The sequence below is a fragment of the Grampus griseus genome (genome assembly GCF_964374135.1).
Source record: "Grampus griseus genome assembly, chromosome: 1".
In the NCBI taxonomy this organism is placed as follows: Eukaryota; Metazoa; Chordata; class Mammalia; order Artiodactyla; family Delphinidae; genus Grampus; species Grampus griseus.
The window spans coordinates 128,019,092-128,031,725 of NC_139017.1; positions in this window are offsets into that span (position 1 = coordinate 128,019,092).

Sequence of the window (12,634 nt, forward strand, 5' to 3'; positions counted from 1 at the left end):
CCACCAGGGACTGTTGAACCCAGTCCCTTGGTAGTGAGAGTGCAGAGTACTAACCACTGGATGGCCAGGGAATTCCTAAATTTTATTCCTTTGATTAAAAGTTATGAGTTGTGGGCTTTCCTGGTGGCGCAGTGGTTGAGAGTCTGCCTGCCGATGCAGGGGACAGGGGTTTGTGCCCCGGTCCGGGAAGATCCCACATGCCGTGGAGCGGCTGGGCTCGTGAGCCATGGCCACTGAGCCTGCGTGTCCGGAGCCTGTGCTCCGCAACAGGAGAAGCCACAACAGTGAGAGGCCCGCGTACAGCAAAGAATAAAAATAAATAAAAATAAGAAATAAAAAAATAAAAGTTATGAGATGTGAGCTCCAATCAAGCGCTGTTTTGTAGAGCTGAGAGACTTTGAGAAGTATATTCTTTAAAGTGGGCAAGAAGCATGAATAGGTTTAGCATATGCTCTGACCTTGAGTCAGTCATTAAGTCTGAGAACATATATTTATCTAAATGAGTACCGTTTTCTTGACAAACGTCTTGAAATGTCTCTTGTGTGCTGGACAATATATATAAAGGCACTAAGAACACAGCAATAATAAAATAAAGTTTCTGTATGATAGGGGCTCAGTCTTGTTCGGAAAAATTATACAAGAATTATAATTAAATGTGATAAATATGCAAAAAAACATCAGGAGCAGCTGGAAAACAGTGATCTGGGTCTGATTTTAGTGATTTTGCTTTTGCTGAAAATATTTCTCAAATTGCTTTTTTGGTATTGACTTCAGCAGTTATGGAAAATACTTTTGCATAGTTTCTGTGGTAATGAATGTTCACCACTTAGAGATGGGTTTGATTTTTTGAACTACTTAAAATTATTTGAAGCCAAGTCTGGTGAATGAATCAGGTGTTGATGATGCTCTTGGGATTATAATTATGTAATTTTTTTTTTTTTTGTCCCAAGTGGGATATGATTTCAATGTTATCATGTTATTAAACCAACTTTATTAAGTGGCTACTTGGAATTGATTCCACTCCTTGAACGATATTACTGTGTCCTGTAAGGTGGTGGCTTTAAAACTTTTTTGACCCAAACCAGTAGGAAATATATACCATAGTGGGAAATATATTTTATATTACAAGCCAGTAAACATACATACATACAACTGAAACAGAGATTTCACAGAACAATATACCCTTCCATGATGCAGCATACTGTAGTATTTTTTTTTTTTTTTTTTTTTGCGGTACGCGGGCCTCTCACTGTTGTGGCCTCTCCCATTGCGGAGCACAGGCTCTGGACGCGCAGGCTCAGCAGGCAGAGCCGCTCCGCGGCATGTGGGATCTTCCCGGACCGGGGCACGAACCTGTGTCCCCTGCATCGGCAGGCAGACTCTCAACCGCTGCGCCACCAGGGAAGCCCCTGTAGTATTTTTTTAATTGTATTCTATTCCATTTTTTACAAAATTGCTGGGGGGGGGGGCAGGTGACACTAAATTGATTTCATGTGCCACTAATGAGTCCTAACTGATATTTTGATAAACGCTGCTCCAGGTTTCAAATCAACTATCTTTCCTCATTACTTTGACTCAATTGTTTGCCAGAAATTCAGGGAAGTAATAGAATCTGTTGATTTTTAATTATTTAAATGAATTGATTATTAGTGGCACATAAAAGAAACAGATGGAAATTGCAAAGATTTGGAAATGCTGCTATAATTCCAAAGAGTTCCTCTCATTCCAGGTTTTAGCCTGACTTTAAATAGCACCTTCTGTGGTAAATTTAAGGAACATTCTAATCTGAACCTGCAGTGGAGTACAATTATCAAGCTGCAACGTATTTACCAATGCCCACAGGTAATTATCATGAGCTACATAATTACCTTGTTCTTAAAACAGGAGCTATGTGCTCGCTTTTGCCTTTATTTTCAAAATTATTGGTGGTTATTTCTGTCTATTTTTAAATCTGATTTCAAGTCACTGCTTTAGTATGGCAAAAAAGGCAATCTCATGTAGAAGAGGAGTATCAGAGGCTCTTAAGCAGGGAAATTACATGATCAGACTTAGCTTTTTAAAAAATAATTCTGACAATAAAGGAGAGAATGAATTTAGCAGGTCTTATGTCGGGGAGAGCAACTGGAAATCTTTTGAGACAAAGTGAAAACATTTGAGGGCTTATATTGGAGAATAATAATAACAATAACAAGTGGATTAAGCTTTCCATAGGTTACCTAAGTGACCTATGTGTATTAAGCGTATAGAGCTTTACATGGGTTACCTAAGCTTTTATTCTTTTTTCCTTTGTATTTTTTAATTTTAAAACCAATAATCAACTTGTGATATAGGTAGTACATACCTATTAATTAATGAGGAATGAAAGGCAGAGAGGGTCACCTGTCCAAAGTCACACAGTAGGCAGGGACCCCAGGATTCCAATGCAAAATCCATCAGCTTGGAGCCCAGGTATGTAAACTGGTGTAATTGTAGCTGGAGAAGGGGCTGGATTTATAAGACTTTTCTGAGAGAAACACAGTGGAGCAAAGTAGAAGCAGGATCCAGCGACGGAGAGAGCAGGATCTGGAGTTAAAATACCTGGATTCAATTCTGTGTAACTAGAGTGAGCTATTTAAAGCATGAGAGAACAATTCAAATATGCCAAGCCTCCGGCTCTTCATCTCTAAAACAGAGATAATAACAGCCCCCCATAAGGCTATTCTTAAAGGCCATCACAAGGATTAGATGAGGTAATATACATAAAGGGCTTAGTAGAGTGCTTAACTCAAGGGCTAGATAAAAAGGCAGCCATAATAATAATAAATAATTATTAATTATTTTTTAAAATCTTGGTGTCTCATTGGATGTTGGCAAAGAGAAAGAAGTTAAGAATAGCATGCTTTCTAATATGAGAAATTAGATGGGGGTGATACTGCAGCTGAAAGAGGGAACAGTTTAGGAAATAAAGATAAGCTCGATTTAGACATATAGATAAAAAAGCCAGTCGACAGACTAACACTTGTAAGAGAACTAAGTAGTTTAAAACTGAGGCTGGGGGCTTCCCTGGTAGCGCAGTGGTTGGGGATCCGCCTGCCGATGCAGGGGACGCGGGTTCGTGCCCCGGTCCGGGAGGATCCCACACGCCGCGGAGCGGCTGGGCCCGTGAGCCATGGCCGCTGAGCCTGCGCGTCCAGAGCCTGTGCTCCGCAGCGGGAGAGGCTGCAGCGGTGAGAGCCCCACGTACCGCAAAAAAAAAAAAAAAAAAAAAAAAAAAAAAAAAAAAAAACCAGGCTGGATGAGATCACTCAGGCCGAGTGTACAGACTGAAAGAGAAGTCCAAGAAATAGGACCTCAGGGAACAACATTCAAAGGCCAGAAGGAAAAACAGTGGAAGATTCTTGGTAGTCCTGTTAGACTCTGCTTATATTACTTATGTGCCCAGCCCAAGAAAAGAGAGGCAGGTAAAAATGAAAAAGGTATCAGGCAAAAATAGTTGGATTACGTTAGGTATAGCTCCCCATATTTCTATCTCCAGTTACCTTAGGCCATTCTCTAGCTCCTGAATCATTCTCTAGCACCAGCTCTCCCTTATAGCTTCTACCACACCCCCTCCTCGGCTCCTTGTCTTCACAGTATTGACCTCGGTTGTTTTTTGACTTCCTTCTTGGATCACAAGCTGAACCTGCTCACAACTCACTGCTTTCTGCTACTGACCTTGCATTCCATGACACACCAGCTGTAAAAGAAACCCCAAATCAGAAAGAAGAAAACAAAACAGATTGAAAATGAACTCTAGAGGAGCTAGTCCGGAGCCTGTGCTCTGCAGCGGGAGAGGCCCCGTACTGCAAAAAAAAAAAAAAAAAAAAAAAAAAAAATTTATAGTCCACACAGGTGATTTACATATATTTAATTCTCACAGCCACTGTTTGGAGTTGGTATTATTGTCCCTGTGTCATACAATAGGCAACTGACATAGTGAACTTAAGTCATACAGCTGATATTAGGCAAATTTAGAACTCACCCCAGATCTGTCTCCAAATTCTGTGCTTTTCTTACTGCATTCAGATTTAGAGTAGCCACCGAGAGGAACATGAAAGTATTGAGACAGGAATAATAGTGGTAGTACTATAAATACTATTACTCATATATAAATATGTAATAATGGTAATAACGATGAGGAAAATGGATCAGATGATGGTAGTGCTGATGATAACAGAGAGATTAATGCTTCTACTCCAAATTTAACTGCAAGTAATAGCCTCATATCTAACTTTATGCCATAAAACACAGTGGCAGGACTTCCCTGGTGGCACAGTGGTTAAAAATCCACCTGCCAATGCAGGGGTCACGGGTTCGAGCCCTGGTCCAGGAAGATCCCACATGCCACGGAGCAACTAAGCTCGTGCGCCACAACTACCAAGCCTGCGCTCTAGAGCCCACACTCTGCAACAAGAGAAGCAACTGCAATGAGAAGCCCGCGCATCACAACAAAGAGTAGCCCGTGCTCGCCACTACTAGAGAAAGCCTGCGCGCAGCCACGAAGACCCAACACAGCCAAAAATAAATAAATAAGTAAATAAATTTATTAAAAAATAATAAATTTTTTAAAATAAATTAAAGAAAACAGTGCCTATGAGTACCTACAGATAAATGATGTTACTTAATACAAATTACTTTTCTTAGTTTTAATATAGCCACAAAATATCATTTATAAACTTTCCTTTTGTTACATCTAAACATATCTTTAAAATATTTATAAACTCTTACTATAATTTAGTTTTATTTCAAAATTATGAAAGATAATTTAAAAGTTGTTAGTATGTAAACTACAAACATTTCCCTTGAACCTTGAATTGTATTAAATAATACAAAAAGAATTGTATTCGTTGCCGTTGAAGTTAAGATTCTTTTGGCACTCTGCTTGCTGAATTATGGAAGCCTAAGGAAGTAGTATACTTTCTGTCAAAAATGTAATTTTAAAAAATGGTTGCTATAAAATTATAGAAAAAGCCATGAAACAGGCAGCATGAATATTTGAAAGATAATATATACAAAGTATAACCCAGCTAGCTGGCAGGGAAATAAATCTTTTAAAATTATTATTAAGTTTTTGTGTAGAATGAAGGAACTTACCATTTAAGTAAGTGACATTTAAAAATTCCTTTTGTTGAAAATCTTAAAGTGCATGTGTATGTATTAAAGGAGTACATATTTACTTCATAAAACAGATGATATTCAACATGAATTATCCTTTTTGTGATGATTTCAATAATAGAGTGATTGCCCTCTAGGCATACTGAAGATTATAGGATGATTTCCTCCTGTATTAAATGGTCCCATAAAGCTACAGCTTCTTAATTTTTATGTCTGCTTTTCATAGATTTTTTTGTCTCCTTCCTTGTCAATGCTCATTTCCCATGGCAGCCTGTATACTTGCATGGACTCATTCATGCCTATGGTAACATTAACCAGCCCACCAAACCCATATATATGTAAACAAAGGTAAATTTGCACACGCCCATGCTTATCCACTAAGCCCCTTGGTAGGCTCCCGTTCTATTTTCCATGTGGCCTCCTGGCCTTGGCTTCTTTTCTTCCTGCTCCTGCCACTTAGACTTGATTGTGGAGGTGTGCCACTCAGCTCTCCCTTCAATTAGTGTGTGAACTGCAGCTGGCTGACAACTTCCAGCTAGCCACTGCACCTCCAGGTCTGCAGCATTCCCCCTGAGGCCATTTTCCTCTCCAGAAGTCTCCCAGCCAATGACTAAACGCAGTGGGGTACTGTAGCCAGGCCATTTCTGCTTCCTACAGATTCCTCTAGTGGGTAGTCTTTGCCCCGGACGCCCCAATCACCTGGCCAAGACTTTCTCAGAGCTGTACAGTGGCAGCCTGGGGCTCTTCCTACCCAATCTCTCCTTCCCTCTCTCCTTTCACAAGTGTCTGACCTGCTTTGTGGTTTCAAATCTCTCCCTACCTACTCTTGTTCCCCTCCCCTTTATGCCTCACAGATGTTGCCCCAATACCTCTTTTGCACAGCTAATTTTGGCTTGGTGTCTGCTATGCAGGAAACCTAACTGACACAGTCAGTAAAACATGGCCCAAGAAAGCAGGCAATAAAATTAGGTTTGAGGACTGTTTACTCATACTTGGCCTGCAAGTAGGACCTCATCCTGGGTGCAGTGTGGGGAATGGGTAGTCCTTGGCAAAAGGCAGCCCCACAATTGCTGAAGATGTTACTGGTGATGACCTGGGAGTGTGTCCTGGGAGAGGGGAACAGCTTTGCTAGTTTGAAGATGTAGGCATTTGAAAGATATGGGGAGAATAATGCCTACAAGTATAGTGATGTTGGCTGGTTATTCCAAAGTTATACTGATGCCCTATGGAGCGTTAATGAGAAACTGAGAAGTAATGACACAGTAACAGGCACAGTGTGAGAGACAGAGCGCCTGTTTGATCTGGAACATTTTCTTGGAAAATGGGATTTGACACCATTACAAGGAACCTCCTCTGCCCAGGGGATGGGGCAAACTCACTGTAGGGAAGTCTGGCTCTTAGAAGCCCAGAAAAGGTGGTGGCCATGCTGACGTGGAAATGCCTGAGTTGCCATGGCAGATAGTAGAGGAAGGAATAAAAAGGCTGTGGGAAGGGGTGAATCATAATGGATTCATAGCGTGAGACCAGAGGACTCATCAGAAGATTATGTTTCCACAGCAGAGCCCAGAAAACACATCGTTCTCCAAGGCCATCAGGAACGCACTGGTGAGAGAGACATCAGCATCATTAAAAGCTCAGTGGTGGCTCTCCATACAGGCCAGGGATGAAGCTGTCGCAAATTTGAGCTTGTTAATAGCAACAGGGATGATCGCGCTCCAAAATAACAGAAAAGCCAATAGAAGCCAGGGGGCAACCATTATTATAACTACCAGCAAGACTGGAATAGCTGGTGGTTAAGGGGGCCTGACCAACAGGAAGGTACAGAAATGGCTAACAGAATCTGGCATCCTTAAGGGCAAAATAGAAGTGCAAGCAATGAGAGCGCCATTTAACATCTATAATCAGAAACAGGCAAGAACAGAAAAACAGGAGGATAAGGGTAGTTGCCCCAATAAAAATTCATGATTCATTACTCAGTTTCTGGACCTGAGACAATTTTCAGACCCAGAATGCAGTGACTGAGAGATGGTTGTGTCTCAAGGGGGAAGAAGCCTGCAAGACCATGACAAGTATTACCTATAAGGGTTTCCCCAGTCCCACCCTAAAGGGACCTACAGCCATATACGTGGATGACTACACACTTGAAAAAGGAAAACCACACATATTGAGGACTTTGAACATATTTTCAAAGCTGACATTGATACCAGAAAGCCTAAAGTGTCCTCAGGATCCCCTGTTAGAGTTGGGACCCAGTAACATAAGCAGTCTGGCTGAAGTCCAGCTTACGGTGGGTCCACTGGGTCCGTGAACTCAGTTGAGGATCATTTCACCCATCTTGGTGAAAAATGAAGGTTCACATTCATGGCAGTTTGACTCACTTAGGAACTTGGCTAGCTGGGTAAGAACCATTATATTGGGGAAAGCCAAAAGAAAGCCTCTGAAACTACTACTTTCCCAAGCCAAGGATAGTGAATCAAAAATAATATTGCATTCCAGAAACGGAGGTAGAGATCAGTACCACTGAGATGGTTAGCTTTATGTGTCAACTTGGCTGGGCTGTGGTGCCTGGATACTTGGTCAAACATTATTCTAGATATTTCTGTCAGGGTATTTTTGGATAAGATTTCGATTTAAATCAGTAGGCTTAAGTAGAGGTGATTGCCCTCCATAATGTGGATGGGCTTCATCCAATCAGTTGAAAACTGATGGTAGAACAAAAAGCTGATCTCCCCTGAGCAAGCGGGAATTATGCCGGTGGACTGCCTCTGGACTTCCTCTGTAACATCTGCTCTTCTTGGTTTGTCAGCTGACTGCCTTTGGACTAGAACTTGGTCCTGAGTCTTCAGCCTGCTGAGCTCCTCCATCAGATTTTGGATTTCCAAGCCTCCACAATCACATGAGCCAAAGAAATCTCTTAAATTTTTTTAAAAATTAATTTTAAAATGTATTTATTAAAATATATTTATTAAAAATAAGTCTATCATCTATGTATGTATGTATGTATCTATCTATCTATCTATCATCATCTATCGATTTTCTCTTGGTTCTGTTACTCTGGAGAACCCTGACTAATACAATCACCCTTAAAGATTTAAAGGATGCATGGTGGTAGTCCATATCCTATCTCTGTTTAATTCACCAGTCTGACACCTACAGAAACCACATGGATCCTGGAGAATGACTACAGATTTCCATAATCTCAACCAAGTAGTAGCTTCATTGCAGTTGCTGTGCCAGACTTGTCAATGGTAAAGCTGATCGTGAAGCCCTCAACTGTGTCATATGCAGCTACTGATCTGATTGCATTCTTTTCTATACCAATCAGAAAAAAAGGATTAGAAATAGTTCACTTTGACATGGAATGGACAACAAGATTCACTTATGGTTTTGCTTCAGGGCTGTGTTAACTCTCCGGACTCTGTCATAACATAGTTCAAAGAGTCTATATCATCACATTGATCCAAAGCATTAGTGGTATGATGCTGATCTGGCAGGACAAGCAAAAGTTGGGTTTTGTGCTGGAGGCCTTGGTAAGGTATGTGAGCATCATAAGGTGGGAGATAAAAACTCATATAGCTTCAGGGACCTGCCACTTCAGGAAAGTTTTTGAGTTCCTTGACCAGGGGCAAGCCAGGACATCTCCTCTAAAGTAAAAGACAAATGCTGCACCTTATATCTCCTGGAGCAAACAAGGAAGCACAACACCTGGTGGATTTCTTTGGGCTCAGGAGGCAAACTGCTCTATACCTAATACTGGAAGTGTATTAATTATATTCCAGCCTGTAGACCTCGTGACATGGAAGGCTGTCAGCTTTGAGGAGAAACTGGAGCATAAAAGAGCTTTGCAGCAAGTGTAGCCTGTAGCTCAAACATTCCTACTCCTGGAATTTGAGAGATGAGGTTTGCAGTGGAAACATGTGGACAAACATATGAGAATGGACATGAAGTGTGAAGATTTTTGTCTTACAATACTCAGCAGAGAGCATCTACCTTGGAAAAGGCACTGAAGAACCAACAAGTTAAAATTACTTGACTAGTCAATGTCAGCCAGCTTTCATCATTGGCCATCCCAGAGGTGACACAACGGGCACATGAATAGAATTGCTATGGTATCAAAGATGGTGTCTATGTAGGGGCCCACACAGCATGTATATCTACTTACTAAGGTCAGTCTAACTACTGCTGCCTCAGAATATCCAACCTATCAGCAACAGAGGACAACACTGAGTCCTGATCCGGCACTAGTCCTCAGGGAGACCAACAGCCACTTGGTGTCCTTGAGCTCATCTGTTCAGGAAGTGGCAGCAGTTCATCCTCGCAGCAAAAGATACCTATTCTCGGCCTGGGTTTGCGTCTTCTGCCCGAAGAGCCTCACTGTCCAAGAGCATACACAATGCTTGACTCATGGGCATGAATTTCCACACTGCATAGCATCTGGCCGGGGAAACCATTTCACAGTGAAGGAGCTGCAAGACTGGGCCCTTGACCATGGAAGCCAGTGATCTCTCATCATCATTAAGTAGCCAGCCTGATAGAATGTTGGAACAGCTGACTAAAGCACAGCTGAAATACAATCTCAAAGGCGATACTCTGCAAGGGCAGGTGACTTCATTCAGGATACAGTATATACATTAAATCAGAGACCCCTATGTGCCACTGGGTCTCCAAATGAAAGAATATACAGGCACAGGAATCCAAGGGTAGAGGCAGTTGTGGTCCACTTATCATTACTCTCTATGACACTGGAGGACATTTTGCTTCCTGTCCCTACAACTCTGACCTCAGAGGGGGTGAGGTTCTCAAGCATACTCTTGCCAGGGGGACAGCCATGGTTCGACTTAACTACAGGCTACGGCTGCTGCCTGAGCATTTGGACTCCTTGTATCCAGTAACCAGCAGGCAAGAAGAGAAATCACCATCTTCACCAGGGTAGCAGACTCAGAACAACCGGAGGAAGTAGGCTGCATTTCAACAAGGTGATCCATTTAGATGCCTGTTGATAAATTTCTTGACCATTAGAAACGTGAATGGACATGTGTAGCAATGTTGGCCTGAGAAGGTATGATTTCCACAGAATCAATTCCCTCAGGAATGAAGGTTTGGGTCATACCATCAGATAAGCCACCAGGAACGACAGAGATGAGTTGAGGGTGAGGGGAATTCAGAGGGAGTGGGGAGACTGGGAATACCAGTTCCAGCTGAAATCAGCTACAGCATCTTGGGGTATAGTTTATCCCCCTAATCTCCCTCTTGAAAGTTTCATCGCAGGAAGAGAGGCTCACAGGAGCCGTGGAAGAGCGGTTCCCCAAACATGTGGAAAAGTGTAGCTGTGAGGCGTGAGGGGTGGGCCAGAGCAGCCATGCGTGTCTGCCACTCAGATCTCCCTTCCAAACAGCGTGCTGTAAGGAGTGTGGTCGGCTGACCATCTCTAGCTGTTGCTTTTTTTTTTTTTTTTGCGGTACGCGGGCCTCTCATTGTTGTGGCCTCTCCCGTTGCGGAGCACAGGCTCAGGACGCGCAGGCTCAGCGGCCATGGCTCACGGGCCCAGCCGCTCCGCGGCATGTGGGATCTTCCCGGACCGGGTCACGAACCCGTGTCCCCCGCATCGGTAGGCGGACTCTCAACCACTGCGCCACCAGGGAAGTCCTAGCTGCTGTCTTTTGTGAATGGGCACAGCATTCACTCTCAAGGCAGGTTCCCCGCGGGCTGCTCCCAGCTAATGCCTGAGCACTGCGGCACTACTAGAGCTGGGCCCTTTCTCCCCAGCACATTACTGCTCCAACGGGCAGCCTTGGCTAGGGCGCTTGCCATCCGCCGCGCTGCGCTGCAGTCTGGGGCTCCTTCTACAAGACCCTCCTTCCTTTCCTCTGTCCTTCCACAGGGAGCCCACCCCAAGTCCTCCATGCTCCCTTCCTCCTTCACAAGCATTTCCCTCAATACATTTCCTTCCTATCTCATTCTATTTTGGGGTCTTGCTTCTTGGAGGACCCAAACTGAGACAAATTGTTCAATTTTGATATGTTTAGAACTCCCTACAAACTTTGATATATGTTCATCCTTCTGTTTTATTCTTCTGCCATCTTGTTTAATTCACTTCAGTTTTATTCCTTTAGTCCCCTGCCCCTGGCACATTTCCATGCTATGTTTGTCAATCTATACTGGAATTTGGCATTCAAACACACTTTTAAGACCGTATCTAATTAGCTCAGTCCTGACAACAGCCTTTATCACTGATTAGTAATGGATTACAGTCCTTGGACAATTATTGCTTTTGAAGCCAAGCTAACAAGTGCTTCACATCGTCAATGCATAAATTATCTGGTCTCATTTAGCAGACAGCTTTAAAAAAAACATTAAACTTTCTTTCACAGATTCTACATTTCCACCTCCCCTCTGAGCCAACTGAGGTGCGGTTTTCAAGTTAGTTCTCCCCATACCTTCCCCAATATATTGCTGGATCTAAATACCTAGTTTTCTCTAGTCAAAGCCTGGATTTTTATCAGAATCATTAGCATTTGAGCTACCCGCTCAAAGGAGTTTTTCTACAACTGCCTCTGTTTTCAGCTAATTTTACATCCCTCCATTTTGCTGTATTCCAGTTCTCTTGCCAGCTCTTCCATTTCTTTTTTGGTTGTAATATTTCATTACCCCTTCTGCTTTTGTACTCAATTGTCCATTTATGGGCAGCGTTTTGCTTTTCTTCATCCAGCAAGAGAAACCCAACCTTTGAAGTTGTACGATTCTAGAATAGTTTTCACATGAGCACAGACCTTTTTCCTAATATACTTTTCAGCTGGCGAACTCATTTCTTTCACAGAAAAAGATTCCAAGATAAGGCATGACAAAGAAAACCTCAGTAAAGTAGGTTAGTGCTAATTCCATACATACCGTTGAAGAGTTTCCCAGGTGCTCATAATTACATCTTTGATGCAAATGCATACTTAATGCAACTGTAAATATTTCACTTATGGAATGTCCATTCACAAAGCTCACCCAAGTTTTCACTGAATTGAGTCTAACACAGCACAAGCATATCTATATCTGCCTCATAATGACCACCTTAGAGAGCCGAACGCCTGAAGGAGTTTTAGGAAATCAGCTGTGCTGTATTCTCCTGCCTTCCGGCAGAATTGTACATAAACACCCAGAGAGGAAAAAGCTTCCCAAGAAAGAGTCAACAACCTCACTCTAGCGTTTAACAATGAGCACAGCCAGGAATTTCTTCTTTGAATATACAAATCCCTCTGCTACAGCTTAAATCAATTTTTTTTATAAGTCTGATACAAAGGTTAAAAATTCTTGTGTTTTTTTTAATACAACGAGTAAACACATTCTCTAAGTTGCAACTGCTTATTTTCATGTTAATGACCATTTTCTATTTTAATCAAAATACAACTCATTCATTCGTTCAATAAATAAATATTTAAAAAATCTCAAACCATCCTTTTAGCAGATTTTTTTAAAATCACTTCTACCTTTTGAAAATTACCATCGACTCATG